General features: G+C 42.0%; 1 protein-coding gene across 2 annotated transcripts in view; it reads right to left on the minus strand.

Annotated features, from left to right (window-relative positions):
* ZHX1 (zinc fingers and homeoboxes 1) overlaps window positions 1-16,943 on the minus strand; it is a 32,331-nt gene extending 15,388 nt beyond the window's left edge. For both annotated transcript variants that reach the window (XM_069005420.1, XM_069005419.1), the window contains exons 1-2: window positions 16,673-16,943; window positions 15,757-15,863 (exon numbers count right to left, since the gene is read on the minus strand). The gene's annotated coding sequence lies outside the window, so the exon portion shown is untranslated. The remainder of the gene's footprint in view (window positions 1-15,756; window positions 15,864-16,672) is intronic.
* Window positions 16,944-17,246: the final 303 nt, after the last annotated feature.

Here is a 17,246-nt window from a genome sequence, read left to right on the forward strand (position 1 = left end):
AGGGACCACAACAATCTGCTGGAAATGATGCACAAATTTCCGCAAAAGGTTATCAACTCTGTAATAGCTTCCTTCTTGACAGAAAATCAGACATGGATTTCTCTTACCAGAAAACCCATAGGTATATGAATTTTTAGACAGTACATGGATTTATCTTACCAGAAAACCCATAGGTACATGAATTTTTAGACAGTACACAGATTTATCTTACCAGAAAACCCATAGGTACATGAATTTTTAGACAGTGGAACATGGTCTACTTCCCTAAGTGTGGGCATCCTCAAGTTCAAGAGGAATGCATCCCTACATAGCTGTTTCAGAATGTTTAAAAAAGGAACAACATGTTACAGGTTAAAAACCAAAGGCCATCTCTGTGTGACAAAGTCTTAAAGGAAAAAGAACAGTTAAATGGAAGAAAGGCAGATACAAGAAATGGGAAGAGGAGAAGAAATACTGTTTTTCACTATATGACATGAGGATTTTTTCTATTTTGGTTATGGGAGGCTGTGAATAGGAAGGAAGAGAAATAATCCTTAGCTTCACATTTTTTCTTTAGGCAAAACACAAAAGCATTCATCCACAGCTGCTACACAGTGCTGCTCCACAAGTTCTGTTTTTGAAACTGTGTGTCACCTTACTGCTTCATAAATATCCTCCTTAAATGTTTTTAACACTCACCCTCTGCACTACATCTGTGACTAAATCCAAAGTGCACAGCCTCACATGACACACATTTTATGCCAAGGATATGGTTACATGGCATTAAGGACACTGAAAATGCTCAATAAATCTTGGGTAATCATCATTCCAGGATGACAATTATTTAATGGTACTGGGGTAGAAAGATATTCTTCTTCCACAAGTTAATAGCGGCAGTCTGTAAAACTGAGCACAGAAGTGTAAAAGATATTTATTTTAATGTATGTATGAACTACGTATTTCAGGCCACCTCATTTCTCTTTGCAGCAAGAGAACCATGAAGCAAAGCTAAATAGATCCATTTGTCTCAGTGTCCTGAGGGACAAGAGGTAGAGCATTATTAACTGTGCTGCTTCTCTGTGGGGCTGGAGGGCTCTTGACAAAAGGGAAGACAACTGCCAAGACAGTGTTGAGCAATGCTCTGGGGGAAGAGCTGGGTGGTATTACCTAATGTTTCTGCGATCTTGAGTAAAATTTCAGAAATGCCAGAAATGCCTATTTTAAAAAGCAACTTAACAGCTAGTTTTGCTGACTGAAGTTGCATTTTGAGAAGTGACTGTGGTACTCTGCAGTGCCTCATCCCTAGCACAGCACATAGGATCCACACACAGAGCAGTCCAAGTGAGCTTAGGGGCTTGCCAAGGGTCCCGTTCCGGGTTGGCCTGGAGTGCAAGTGAAAGCAACATTTGATCCGACGTGCAGTATTGAAGCATGCTCAAGGCAAGGCTGGAGATAAGGAAGAAAATGAGAAACCTGTTCAACAAATCAATGAATGTTCTTCTCCAGTCTCCTTATGTACTCAGTAGTGTTCACAGTGCCTGTAAGCCAACAGGTCTACATGCAATTGCAGCACCTGCAGCCTTTCAGCTAAATCTGTATCACATCTCTGCTGTGCTTCACACTTTTGCTTACAGTGCATAGGCAGATTATCCTGTCCCTCCTCTGTTCACCAAGATAGCAACATGTTTTTTGATGCAAACAGGTCTCAGAAAAAGAAAGCTGAATCTGTGCTCTTCTGACTACACTATGTAAGATGGGGTTTTTTTTAAAAAAGGATGTTGTGATGTCAAAACCCTGTTTAATTCATGGTTATGAAGAGCTATGACAGCATCCATTAAAATCTCAACCCTTGCAACCCTTGCAACCCTTTCCAGCCTTCTTTCCTCTACAGACTTTACAGAAACCTCCATTCCCTCCTCCTTGGTGCTAATGTGATTATTCTACCTGTAGCACCCTGCTTGACATGTTCTCTCAATTAAGCAGGGGATTATGAAAATTCACAGTTATGAAGTTTATCCAATCAATTATGCATCATCCTTGGAATCTTCAGTTCCTCTAAAATACCTCTCCTGCTCTCCTTACAGGAGTGTGTGGGACCTTGCCATGTAACTCGACTTCAGTAAAATCTGCAACATTCTGTACCAGTAGACCAATGACTCCAACAAAAAATGAAATCAGATTGTCTTGTTGTGTGGTTTTGACAAATCCACCGTTTTAAGAACCTTGTTACAATTCTCTAGGTTCTTACAGACTGATTTTTACTAAGTTCTTCCTGTATTGAGCTGGGAATGAAGATCCCTTCAACCAACCTGTGATTCACTATGTGTTTTCCTCCTCTGCTCAAGCATCTCCCTTGGTTAAGACTGGGCAGTCTTGTGCCCAGTATTGTGTTTGCCTGTCTCAAGTCCACTGAAACCTCCCCCATATTCCATGAATTCCTGAAGGTCATCCCTAATGGTTCAGAGAATGCTTTTGCTTGTCCCTTACATACCTTAAGGTCAAATATGTGACAAAATATTGATAAAGATTTTATCTTTTTATCTCTCCCTGTGAATACTGACATTCAAATACAAATTTGGTTTGCAATGAAATAATCCAAGTGTTTATTTTATCTCAAAACCAGCATTTTTTAATAAAAGAATCTGAAGAAAACCTTTCAATTATTTACACTGCAATCCTCTTCTGTAATTTCACCTCCGATTTTCATAGAATTGACATTCCTAGCAAATCAGCCCACAAAACAGATGTTTTTCTAGGAACATAAACCAGCAAGTGCAGGCATACTTTTTTGAAAGTCCAGGATCTGATATTTTATCTTTCAGCAGGCAATTCCTCAGGACACTGTTCTTCAGAAACAAACCATAAACAGTTAGCAATCCCCATTAATTAATAGTTATATCAAGACAGATTCATTCTAGAGTAGAATTCAACATTCAAAGTTGTCTTTATAGCAGATTTGAATGAAGACTTATATAAATATTTTCTAAATTGAGGCAGAAACCTTCTGCCCATTTGATTACAGTTTGAGAACAAAAAGACATAGTTGACCACAGAAGACACAGACAAAAGAACCTGCTTCCAAAAAATTTTTTTACTCACTTCCTCCTCCCCTCCCCCCCAAACAAGAGTAGCTGATGCAGAAAGAAAAATAAATGAGTTTACAGAAAATGTTCACTGTGTGTTCAGGGTCTATGCTTTGTGAAAAGGCATTGCTGTATGACACTTCCATCCAGCATGCAGGAAAAGCATGGCAACAAAAAATCCAACCCCATGTAATGTGATTTTAAGAATATGCTCAGAGTGGCTTAGGAGAAGATGAAGCAATAGAACCTGCTTCTAATATCTAAATCCACCTAGATTACAAATTGCCTACGACCTCTTTCAACACAGAAAATGCTGCCTTCTTATAATCCATGACAATATGCAGTTGTTGATCCTTTGTTTAACCTCCTTCTACTACCATTTATTCAGAGTAGATGTATCTGTGTCAGAAACTATTCTGCAGAGAGCTCAGTGTAGGCTAATATACTCTGATCTGTGCAGCCTCTCAGTGAAAAGGGTGAACGACTTTGTTGTAGAGTGCCATTTTCTTCAGTTGTTCATTATCTGCAAAGTTCAGAAGGCCTTACTGCTTATGACTCCAAAATAAAGCCGTATCTCTATGTTAATCCTGCAATATTCACATTTGATTCCTCCTTAAAAAAAGGTCTTATACTAATCCAACATGGGAGTGAAACTTGTCAAACTGATTTCAGCAGAATTCCTCATGTATTACGAAGATAAGGCCCACTTAGGGTCCTTGCTGCATTAGGACTGGTAATGAGGGAGGCAAGTACCAAAAGCTGCTGTACTGCCTGCACAGAGCTCCAGGCTGTGCCAAAGCCAGACCCGTGATGGAGCACTGGAAAGCCGACACAAAGCCCAGCAGAGGCTGAAGGGAGCCTGCCACAGGACATGTGACTAGACTTTCTCAGTTACTTCCTCTCAGTGCTGGTTTTAATGGGTAACAAACAGTTCCATCAAAGTAAAGGTCAGAATTTCATGCCAGAAGCAACCACTAAATGACCTACATTATCTTTCTCTATTGCACAATATACCCCAGGTACCTCTACGGAGAGCACAGTAAATTGTGCTCCTGCTTTTGATACAGAAAGCCACAACCATGTATCTGATCACATAAAGCTAATGACCAAACATATTGAATACTTAACAACCAGTGGTGCACTGATGAAGGCATACCTTTAATGGTCCATGTCTCTGCTCCTCAGTCACATGGCAGGTATTTTCTGTGTGACACAGACACCTTTGGCAGCTACACCTCCCATGGGCAGACCTTTGTTTTATTGACTCTGAAGTGTCCAATTCAAACTGTGAGCACTCAGTACTTTTAATGTCAGACATATCTGCATGACTGTTTTTGAAAGTGAGTATCAGACTTATCATACCCAATAAAATGGCAGCAGTTGGCGAATTCTTTTTGTTTTGCATAGTTACAGCTGTTTTGTTTTAATTGCTGTGCTGTTACATAGAAAAAAAGAAAAGATGAAGAAATAAATTACTGACATGAAGAGAAATTTTAATGTGTTCTGCGTTGAAGAAACATTTAATTCAACTCTCCAAATGTTTCATGTTGGCTTTAAAAAAATTAAAACAGTAAGAAATTATTAATTTTAAAAAATGTTTATCAAAAAAGCTATTCCTTAAAATACCAAAACAAAAGGTTTTATTCTCATGGGATTTCTTTCTTTAAAATGAAACAATCTGGCACACATATGACTTCACAAAATGTTCCTTTCAACTTGATTCTGCTTTTTTTTTTCTGCCAGATGAAAAATTTCAAGAGACATTAATTTTCCCAGGCCCTAGTCCAGTGCTGCAAGTACAAGGCCTTCCTTCAACTTCTGGAGTTCATGTCCCTAGACACCTTTCAGCTTCTCCAGAGACCCAAGCTGCAGTCCTACAGATGGTCTCCTCGCTAGATAGCCCGACTCATTCCCTAGTCATCCCTGGTGCTGTACAGGAACCCCCGCGATTTCGAGGTGACACAGCCCAGCACAGATTGTCTCGCTTTCCTCTCCCCCTCCTCCACTGATTCCGACAAACCGTAAACGCCCTCGTCACACTGGAAACCAGATTTCATATCGGCTGCTTTCTGCTTTCATTAATATTTGGCTGTCACTGTTAAAATGGTACTTCTCAAAAGCAATTAAGAGTATTAGTAGCACTCTACCCTTTAAAAGTAGGACTGGGTCTCAGGGCTTACCAGCTCCCAATGCTTTTATACCTTCTGCTAGGCCTGTGGCATTTGCAGAAGCCCAAGGAGCAGCAGCAGGTTAAGGACTACCCTGATGCATGACAATACAAGAACCTGGACAGATAGAGAAGGAAGAAGCCATTAAATATAGGTGGTTTAAAGCAGTCTGCAGATGTGCACGACAGGCATAAAAGCATGATCAAGAGCAGGTAATAGAACATCCTGCAAATTCTACCTTGGGTACAAAAAGGTAGTGACACATTATGACTCACAGTTCTACTTTCTCTTTTTTTTTTAAACAGCGGAATGCGTTTCTCAGACCTCGAGGCCAGATCCTTGCCAAATTTCAAGTTCCTATGTCAAATCCCTGAGGCACAGAGCTGCTCAGAAAAAGAAAGATAATATGGCTTTTACATGAAGATTGCCTGTCTTCCTCTCCTTGCTTCCCTCCTCACTCTGTTAATTTTACTCTTGAACCAGCTAATGTTCCCCCAAACCTCAATGAACAGAGAACAAAAGCAGCCTCAAGACAGAAACAATGTGAGAAATTCTCATTTCAACCATCATAAGAAACTGAAAACAAGGACTTTGAGTGAACTGATCAGGTGACACTAATACACACTGCTGTGTGCTCCACATATGCACACAGACTTGCATACACCAGAACACAGACCCATAATTGAAGTAACTTGTAAAGGATCCCAAAATACTTGAAACAAATGTATAAATCCAGTGCTTGTATTAACCACTGTTTTATGAATAAGGACAAAGCAAGGACTTGGAGTGTCAATTGAAAAGCAAAAAAGATCAGTTCTACTGCATGGACCTAGGTAATGCCATGTCAAGATGAAGACTATAAGGCACATTTTCAAGGCTTCAACTGCTCTTTAGAGCCTCCTCTACTACTTGGTCCACTATGAGCTTTTGCTCAAATGTGCTTGCTCAGAACCTTTCCTGTGTGCCTTGGATCCACCTGCTTCCCACCCCATGTCCTCCATAAAGGCTCCCCCAGCCTTGCAGGTCTGCTCCCACTTTGTGAGAAGGTCAAGGAGTGCAGAATGCATAAAAAGTCCTTAATGTTCAGCGGCACATGATTTACATCTCCACTTTGGATGCAAAAAATTTGACTTCAGAGCTGGTATTTTATAAAGTTCTTTTTAAGGTGCTCCAGAATGTTTCCAGTGTCATATAATAGCTTTACAATTGTAAACTGAATCACATAAATTAAGAACAGACAAAACAAAGAATTGACCTAGTCCCTACTGACAGACCTCTCCATACTGGAAAAATGCAGAAGAATTTTATGTTCATGCTTGCAAGCACAGCTGATCTTACAGAAGTTCTCCGTGATGTTATCCTCTGACCTGATCCAAACAATGCTGCTCATGGAGCAGCAGATTAACAAGTGAAAATACAACATGTAAGTTCCCCTCTCTGTATTCAGAGCACTTGGTCTAACTGCAAGTATTCCCAGTGCAGCACTACACTACTGCCAGGCCCAGGGTGCGACAATCAAGCTATCTCAGGCTTGCCTTTCCTTGCAACACCAACATACTCTATGCTGCAGATGACTTTAGGGGCAGAGTGATGGTGGAGCAACAGCACTTCAGCACTGGTGAGGAATTATAACCAGTTGTCTGGAGAGTTTGTAAAAATCTGCCTGGAACTTCTAAGGAATTTCCATTCTTGCAAGTTTTAAAGACTTGCTAAGACCCTGAATCAACCCTATCGACCATCACAGAAAACTTTGCTTTGAGCAGAAGGCTGAACTAGACAATCTTCAAAAGTCTCTTCTACTCTAATGTTTCTCCTCAGGATTTTGAGATGTTTGAGCATATAAAAAAGAAAAAAGAGGACAGTCCAAGCTGCCTGCATAAACACTCTCTGCAGGTCTCAATTATCTAGTAAAATACCACTGTGTACCAAGTTAACCTTTGTGAAAAGCAAAGCATTTTTATTTGCAACAGTGACGTGACTCCATGCCCCTGCTGAGTACTGTACTGTATTCCTTAGATACTCCTGCTGATTTCTGTGGGAGATAACGTCTTATTCTATGTGTGACAAGACCAATTCTCTCACCCCCCACCCCACGCCCCCATCATTCATCCACAGAGTGGATAAACATTGTTTGCTGCCTATCAGTCCAGTGACAAAAAGGGTGAAAGACAGGGGACTACAAAGGCTTTCAAGTACAATGTGTAGATTGGAAAGCTGAATTTGAAGTACAGTCACTGCAGAAGTTGGAGAGATGACTGTGTACTCGAGTTAGCATGGGGTAATGAAGAGTCCTGAAGAGTCAGCAAATCAGAACAAGTCTCTTGGCCCATGGCACAGGGAACAGGAGACTCACAGTTACCATGTTTCACAGGCTCCACTTCATAGGTACTGCTTGACCTGGCACCCAGCACTCTTCACGCTGCTCCCAGCTCACCTGAACAAAGGCCTTCAATGCAGCAGCAAAGGGTCAACAAGTCTTTCACCAGGCTGGTTCCCTGTTCCGCTGTTTCCCAGGCTAATGCCCTAAACTTTGATTGTGAACCTGACCTCTGTGACTTACTCTGTGCCAGACGTGACCCCTCTCATCACTGCTCAGAGCCCTGGAGAGGACAATCCCCAGTTTGGGAGCCACTGGCTGAGGAAAGCTGGAGCCCTGCTCTGCTCTGCTGGAGCTACCTGTCATGTGAGCCACTCCTGCAGGAGAAACACAAACCTCCAATGTTCAGTCCTGGCAGGGAAGTAAGAGAGCAAATCACTGAAAACAGACTGCCCACTTTCACTTTGTGTCTCTCAAGTATAATGGTGGAAAATTAGCACAACATGATGTAAGTGGAAAATCTGGAGTTGACTAAAACACTATACTTAAAATTAATAGTTGTGGAGTTTCTTTTTCCTTTTTTTCATTAGATTTAAACACCATCCAAAAAATTGATTACTTCTATTTTAAAAAATATAGGTAGCTTAAAGCTTCATAAATATCCTAGGATCAACATCATACTCTCACTGATTTAAATGAGAATGAGCAGTAAAATTTTTTTAAGAAATACTGTATGTGTTGCTAAAAACATATGTAAGAGGTAACAGAAAAGCCTGAAAAACATTACACAGTACAAAACAGCATGAGAGTTGGGGGGTGTCATAGGTTAGCATGAGTATTTTAGACCAAACCTCTACACTAAATTGGTGTTTCTGCCCGGTTACAAACCCAACCCGCGACAGGGGGAAAGGAAGAGAAGAATCGGTATTATGTCTAAACCACCTATTATTTAGACTCTTAAGTTTTAATCAGAAAGATTTTGTTCATTTACATTAATGTTTCAAGAACACACTGAACACATTCCCTCATATGAGAAACACCGATCTTATTTACTGACACTAAACCAGACAGTACTGCTGAGTTCTGTTACAACTGTAAACAGCTCAGTTTTTATTAATGGAATAAAAGGACTTTAAAAAAATCAGTATTATAACAGATAGTTTTAGTTCATATTGTTACTTTTTAACTTAACTAAGTTGGAAATTCTCAGTGAAAATGCTGAATTATTGGCAGTTAATTACTAACCTTATACACAGAAATTCACTTTGTAGACATCTGCACTGAGTGAAGGTAGAAATTACTTCCTGAACAACAAAACTTCCTGCCTCAAACTTTAAAAAGCCGGACAGTTTTTTTTCTGTGTAATATGTCCAATTCAGGCTTAAGGGTAAGTTCTGCCAGGGCTAAAATCTTAACAGACATGGATACATCATCACAGAAACAATAAATTTAATCTAGGGAGTATAAAAAAGTTATCATATTTTGTATCGCAAATCAGTAGGTTTAAAATAAAAAGTCATGTTTGTATACATGTATTCTTAGATATGCTACATATTTACAGTAGTTTAATAATACAGACACGTTATGCCATTTAGGTGCATTTTAAATTAAAATTTTAATTTCCAATCAAATGTAGTTTGACATAAATTTGGAATAACAGGAACTAATCATTAACTGAAAAACAAGATATGCATAATACACTGTTTTCTAGGAAAATAACTGAAGTAAAAACTAATACTCTGAGAGCATGTTGAGATAAAGTAACAATCCCTGATATAATTTATCCCTTTACAAAAAAACCTCAGCAAACTACCACAATATCAAACAATGAGAATCACTTGCCATTTATGAAAGTTATCAAAAGCATAAATTCAAATCAAGATTAGGAGAAATCCTAATTAGGATTAGGAGAAATCATTTATATCAGGGTTCCCTACGTTCAGATTCAAGCTGTGATCAAGTCACCTATTTCCATTATTCCAGGTTCCATCCATTAGGACTATTTTTGAATTAATGCATTAGTTAAATGATATCTGTAGGAGATGGGGTAATACAAAGAGTGGTCAGGAGAGGTAAGACAAACATGTCTGGTATCATTATTAAATCAACCAAATCAGAAGAGCCCAGGATACGACTGGCCTGTGGTACTCAAAGAGAATGTTTGTAAGAGTGTCCAAGTTTAGCATCGAGAATAGGCAGGCCTGGAAACCCCATGGGAATTAGATGCATCTGTTGTTGTAGGCAGCCCCAGCAAAATGTTACTGGTTCACTAGCCTGGGGCAAGCTTTTTCTTTTTTTCCTTCTTTTCCTTTTTTGACAGCCAAGTACAATATTAGCTTGCTTTTTTGCCTTTTTTTTTTTTTTTAATCATCGTCAAGCTGAGGCTGGGTGAGAATATTTTGTGTCTAGACTAATAAATGTTTGTAAGGATTTTGCAAGACTGGTTTATGGGAACAGAATCCCCTTTTTGTTTTTCTGCTGGAAAAAGAAGCACTAAAAGCAAATGAGCACCATCATGCATTTGTTTTAAATTGCACATCAGAGCACTGCTATTTTGTGTGCAATCAATACATAATTTGGAAGAAAGATGCTTTTAAAATTCAAAGCTATCCCTGAGCAGCTAAGGTTCTCTTGGAAACTGAAGGAGGAGTCTGAAATTATTGTTCTTTTGTTTGCATCCCCCAGTGGGAAAGGCAGCACACAACTAGAAACCACTGTGCTTTGAGACAGAACGAATCATTAAGAATAAATATCAATCCCCCCTCCATTTAAACATTAGATATTAAAACTGAATCTAGGACAAAGGTAAACTAAACAAACTCTTTCATTTTCAAGCTGTTATTCGGTTAAATATAATATCAAAGGGATTATATAAATCTTGTAACACTCTCAACAGAAATTTTAAAAAGATACTTATATTCTGCAAAACACAGCCTGTCTAGACCCCAATTACAAGCATCAACTTAATCAGTGGAAATTACTGGGATATGCATGGGCCAAAACCTACATTTTCTTTTTAATATTTGTTTCAGAGGGCGGGGTATCTCAAGATGAAATGGCTGACTGAGCTTTGGGTGGAAATGACTGAATCTTTCCACACAAAGTAGTGCTGAAGAACCTACTCTGGTGTAAAGCAATCTTCAGTCCCAAACCTCCAGTGAGCTCTCACCCTCAGCCTGTCTCTCTCTCGCTAGCTCTCTGCAGCAACAGGGCTTAAACACTGCCTGGTGAAGAAGACGGCTCCTGTTCAGTAATTCACAGATAGTAATTACTATCTGTAACTGAGCACTACATCTGCAAATAGGATATTCACTCATATAAAGCAGCATATAGTTGCAAATTCTGCCCTTAGAACTACCTTGTACCCATACGCATCTGGCTTAAACTGCAGTCAAAGTATTCCCCACTCCTTGTCATCATCCATGCAAATATTAATATACTGGAAAGCTTTTAAAACAAAAGAATCTGAACTATAATTTCAGTGCACACAGTGATGTAAAACTTGTCCCTCTCTGGACATTACGTACAATGATTAATGTCTCTTTCTAAGGACGCGTGCTTGTTACTATTTCTTTACTATGTGTAGAAAGAGTAAACTTACTTTTCTTCAATATTACTCTTTTCTCCCATCTCTTCCCTCCTTTCCCCCTAAAGAAACAAACAGCTGATATTAGCAAGGCCTTACATTTTCCCTGGAGGAACCCAGGAAACAGAGAGATTAAAAAAAAAAAGCTACTTATCAAGAATGAGAGCTAAAATGAATGGTTTTGGACTGATAAAACACCCAAAGTTGTAGGCATCTCACAAAAAAACCCTTGCCAAAAGTAGTTTCTTCCCTGCTAAATTACTTCTTTTAATGCAATAAAAAAAAAATAGTTCACTATTCACCAACAAATTTAAGTAAAATGTATTAAGAAGTCAAATTTGGAAAATGCTTATAAGCTACAAGTAGTGAAGTTGTCTGTGTTTGCATTATATTTAAGCAGATACCTACAATGCCAGCAAGGGATCTTGTATGGGCATCAATTCCTCAAATTGATCCATGAACAAAAAACCCAAACTCATATGACACTCCAGGTGTGGTGAACCTTTTGTCAGACCAGATCCCCCCTGAGAAGTTTGCAGGACAGAGAGCCATTAAGTATTTAACATAGCAAACAAGGGTGAACATTGTGCAGTGCTAAACGCTCCAAAAATTCCACGGAATCTACAGATGCACTTCACCTTGCTGAAAATCCTGCTGAGAAACAGAAACCCCTGAGCTTTCATGCCTGCTCCATCTAACTCACTTGGAAACTGCTGCCAAGTGCCCAACTCCTCCTGATAAAACTTGGATTTGCAGAGTACTCTCAGCTCTCACTGATTTGCTGAAGGCATCTGATCCATGTATAAAAAGGCAGTAACTTTCTACTTTGAAGGTATTCTAAAGATTAACTAGAAATCTGGAGTTTTTGAGGAAGCACACAACTATAACTAACATTGTACTTCCAGTCTTCTACAGTCAGGTAGTAATAACTGCTCTTTCCTGACTCCTTCCCCACTGTTTCCCCTTTACTCTTTTCTGGACATACAACATTCCTAGATCTCAACCATCTGATTACCAAGACAGAGCATTAACCCATGCACAGAGCCAGGAGAAGAGTTTTAAAATCAACAGCATTTTGACATACAAACCAAGTCTTTCCATTGTAACACAGGGAGGAAAGTAATCACATTAGTACCATATTTTGTGTATGTTAATCTATTTCATAGCTTTAGGAAAGGCAAGCTTAGACACCTCTACCAAGATTGCCTTGGACTATACAAACATGCATTTCCATCTGTGAAGTTCTTAGCACCTTTCAAAGCTAAAACAATGTTAAAATAATCACAGTTCTAACCTATAACCAATGACTCAAGCCCTAAAATCTCTTTGATTGCCCAAATAACAGAATTCATTGTGAGCTAACAGCTATTTTCCATCTAATAAATGTCGTTCGAAGATGCTTTGAAGATTCACAGTGCTGAACATGTGGAGCTTTTACCATAATCATTAGAAAGTTCAAAAGCTCATTTCTATCCTTCTGTCTGGTGGGGTGAATTTGGCGCTCACAGAACGACGCAGGCTTTGCCAAGCAGCAAGGGCTGGCGTTACACGCGCCTCATTGCACAGCTCTGTCTGCCCACTCTTTAAACAGAACTGTCAGCCTTCAAGTCTTGCTTGCGCAATGGCTTCAAACTGTGGGTCCCCTCGAAGCATGTGAAATCCTACTGAGACCATCAGACCAGGAAGGTGAGCAGCATATTGCAAAACACCACCAGAGAAGGCCAAATCGCATGAAGTGAATCTAGAACACCAAAGCCACTTTCTTAAATGGCTCCAAACACCACGCGGAAACCTGTTCTTTTGAAGTAGAATATATAAAGTTCCTTTAGACCTGTCAGGCACAAGCAGAGGTTACGCTAAAGAATGTTTGCAACATTAAGTTCTTTGCTACTTCGAAATCTTTCAAGGAGTGCAAAAAGTAGCATATTGCAAGTACTTTACAGTTTTTCCTAAAGGTTCTCCAATCACACTACATCCGTTCCTCCTTCAGTCATCAGCAATTTTCCTGTCTTCTGTGCTTTAGTGTGACAATGTGTCTTCTGATAATTTTAATGGTATAAGAAATGTACGCTACTTTCGGCCCCTTTAGATGATACTCTTTTACAGTGAATTATACTGAACTGTAACATTGATTATGATCTCAAAGCTCTTAAGGATAAAAGAGTGGTACACATCTTCTAACAAGTGACAACAGACAACTTTTGCTCAGTTTGGGCTGATCCCTGAAGCTGGTTAGAAAGAATCCACTGATAGTAGAGGCACTGTTCTGAGAAATACACTACAGTCCACCGAACTCCGAAGGATATGAAAAAGACCTGAGTGGATCCCCTGAAATTCCGTCCAGTTCCTTGACAGAAAGAGCACAGAACTGGAAATGAACCATCAGTGAAAAGTGGTGCAAGGCACAAAATTATGAAATGTCATCTGGTTGGTACAGGATAAGGAAATGTATCATTTTGGTGGCTTCCACCTCCACAAAAAAAGAAAGAACTGTTTATGCAGCAAAATGGTTTGACTATTTGGGAAAGTCCTCAACTAGCCATGAAAAAAAGGAAAAAAGAGGAAAGATGAATTGGAATGAAAGACTAAATTTGAATTAACAGAACTAATAATGCTGAAAATGTAAGTAGTCACATCCCTTTAATGCCTAATTTGGCAATATTAGAAATTTAAATAACAGAAAATTGTATTCTTATAGGTGTATAGTCAGCAAAGGCGATGCTGCTGACAGGTAGTGGAGAACTACACAAGCAGAACGCTACAATCAGTATTGCTGCCTATTTAGGAAATAGGAAGCAAACAAAAGGGAAAATGGGACTATACTGAAAATGGCATCACTTGTTTACAAGTTCCTGATGACTCAGAGGCAAACCATCTTGGGCATTTATGGATCAATGATCCCGCATCTAAAGCACAAGGAGAGGGAATATTGACCATTAATACACAGAAGAGAACCGCATGTCCATGCACTCAGCTAAAAATGTTCAGAACATTCCCTCATGCCATGACCCCAAAACGGTTATCACACAGGATTTTAACAGACACTGATTGTTCTGAAAATTTTACAGTAAGGTCGGGATTTATAAAAATTAGAAAACATAAAAACACTGAGTTTAATACTGTGAAATCTTTACTAGACCTCAGTTTTGATAGGTAAAGAGAAACTGATCACCAAGATAAAGATTAGCCATAGCTTTGTTACAAGTGTTCTGGTCGTATTTATTATTTGCAAGCAGAAAAAGCCATGAGTTATGTGTACTTGAATCTTTAAAAGTTCCAGCTTCGTAAAGCTGCAAAAAATCCTGAACTCAGACTTAAGGAAATAATCTGACTTCAAAGATGAATAACTGTTTTTCAAACAAGACTCTTCTAAAGTTACACACAAACAAATGGGTCACCGATCACAACTAAATGAGAAAGTTAACCCAAAATTTAAACCTTTCCCTCAGACTACATATAAACAAATGGTGGAAAATCTCAGGGGGAAAATCTCAGCGATAGCAACAAGCTTAACTAAAATGCTACAAACGGCCCAGTGAAGCAAAAGACACAAGCAACAGCCTTCTGAATACATTAGGAACAAAAGGAATCCTAGCAATATTACAACATCCATTATTTGATAGAAATTCTTCGGTATGGAGAATCTACAAAAGGGAGAATTGTTCAATACATAGCTCTAAGTCTCCAACAGTAAGTATTGTGAAAAACTTTGTGATAAATATTGTCTATTCCTGTAATAAACAACCGTTATAAATGACAGCAATTAAGACTAGATATCAGGACACTGGATCCAGCTAAAAGCACTCATATCAAGAGAGGTGTTGCAAGAGAGGAAATAATCCAGAAGAGAGCCACAAGAAACATTAGGGAAGTAGAAAAGTAAGCCTCCCAAAGGAAAGCTCTGCCTCGAAGTACTGTTTTACAAAGGTTGGGGGACAATCACAGTAAACATACACACTATTATCCAAATGTGGTAGCAGAGGGCTTTTCAGTCCAGCAAAGATACAAGAACCACTAGCCTAAACTTAAAAGCAAATAATTTCAGTTACACAAAATGGCATCTACTTCTAATCCGCTCAGGGGAATTCATTTAACAACATCAGAGAAATAGACTGCCTTGCTGGCAATGTTTAAAGAAAGTAACAAAAGGGTTTCTAAATGATGCGTTTTTGCTCCAAGAGGTCTTAATTCAGGGCAGTCCTCTAGTCTGCATCACACAGGTTGTTTTAAACAGGGTTTCTGTAAGTTCTCCCAAGCTGTCTTTTTTTTGGCATGAAATCCTTCTGAACAAAAACAAAAAACCAGACTGCTGGTGAAAACCAACAGCACAGGTTTTAAAATTCCTCTCTCATTCCTATGTTTGAGGGAATATTTGTTTCCATGTAACAAGTTTCATAACAAAATCCACTTTTCATTTACACAATGTTTTTATGTACTTTGAAATGCTCAGTATACTCTGTATACGTCTTATTTTAAAAATAAGTGGCACCTATGCCAGCTTGCAGACTGAGACATCTCAGCCTTCACTATTTTACATGACACTTTGTACACAGTAAACTTCTCCATCTTTCCATTAACTGTTGAACCTACCAAGCAGCTCAGAAATAAAGTGCAAGTACCTACCAGATAACATTCACTATTGCAGATACTCTTGAGCCCTTTCAGAGATCCAGAACTGCCTCCATTACATGGTTTATTGAAGTCGGTGTTGGTTTCCAGTGCTGCACATCCTGGTACAGGGGAGAGCTGAGCATCAGAACGTACCCCAAAACCCAGGCACCCCCAAAGGAGTAAACCAGACATCTTCCCCAACTTTGCCTGCACATACACCGTACTGTTCCTCTACGCTCGCCCCCGCACCGCAACGCCACGGGATGCAAGACAACTCTGGAGCCAGAACTTCATGGCTCCTTGCCTGCCGTCAGTCTGTCAGTCCGTTCGTCCGCCTGAGCGCCAGCGGTGACACCAGGCGGGAACTCGCCAACTCGTCTGGGCGCATCGGGATTGAACTTCTTGATTCTCCTGACTGACGAGTCAGACGGATTTTCCTCCGCCCTGTGGCGAGCAATGCCCCGCACAGGCTCCCGGCACCGCGCGGAGGAAGGACGAAAAGGGAGAGGAGCCCGTCCTCGGGCTCGGAGGGGTTTGACCCCAGTGCGGACCGGGTCGGGGGGGCACGCACAGTCCACTTCCAAGGGATGCCACGGCTCTGCCTCCCCCAGCCCGCCCAGAGCCCGCCACCCCCGACGGGCGATGACCCCCGGCCGCGGGGGCAGCGCTGCCGCCAGACAATGGGGAGGCGGGCGGGGCGCGGCCGCCCCACCGCGCCCACCCCGCGGGCGCCGTCCCCGCCAGCCCCGGCCCGCCCGCCCCCGCTGGCCGGGAGCCGCCCTCGCTCCGGGGCGGCGGCGCTGTCCCGTCCCCGCCGGGGGAGCGCCCGGCCCGCTCCCGGGGGAAGCGGGGGCGGGGGCAGGGCGCGCCTCCCCAGGCAGCGGGGTCGCCCTCCCGCCTCCGAGAGCCCCCCTCAGCGAGTCCCTACCTGCCGGCGCCGCTCCGCCTCGCCCCCTCAGCCCGCACCACCGCCCGCCCGCCGCCTGCGCTCACGGCCGCGCCGCCATCTTGCGCTTCACAAACTACTGCACTTCTTTCGGGGCGGGGGGGCGGCGGATGGGCCGGGAGCTCCCAACGCCGCGGCCGCCCGCGCCCTCGCCTCGCCCCGCGGCGCCCACTCGCATCGTCCCGGCGCGGCGCTGCCCCGGGGCGGGAGCGCGGCGAGCGCGGACAGCGCGGCCGCTGCCTCAGCCGACCTGGCAGCGAGCGGGGGCGGAGCCGCTCCCGCCGCCCCGCCCGTCAGGCGGCGGACACCGGGCGCGGGGGCTGCCCCGGCACCGCAGCGCCGCAGCCCGGGGACACCGGCGGCTCCTCGGCCAGGCGGGGAGGAGCGGGGGCGGCGGGGTCGGAGCTCCCGGGCGGCAGCCGCGCCCCCGCAGCCGCTCCTTCACTGGCAAACTTAGGCTCCGCGCTCGGCCCTACCGCCGCGCCCGGGACGGGCTGTAGGGACAGCGTCACCCCCAGCCTGGGAAGGGTTATCCTGGCACTCCCGCCCTGAGCTG

The sequence above is a fragment of the Aphelocoma coerulescens genome, chromosome 2 (assembly GCF_041296385.1).
Source record: "Aphelocoma coerulescens isolate FSJ_1873_10779 chromosome 2, UR_Acoe_1.0, whole genome shotgun sequence".
Taxonomy (NCBI): domain Eukaryota; kingdom Metazoa; phylum Chordata; class Aves; order Passeriformes; family Corvidae; genus Aphelocoma; species Aphelocoma coerulescens.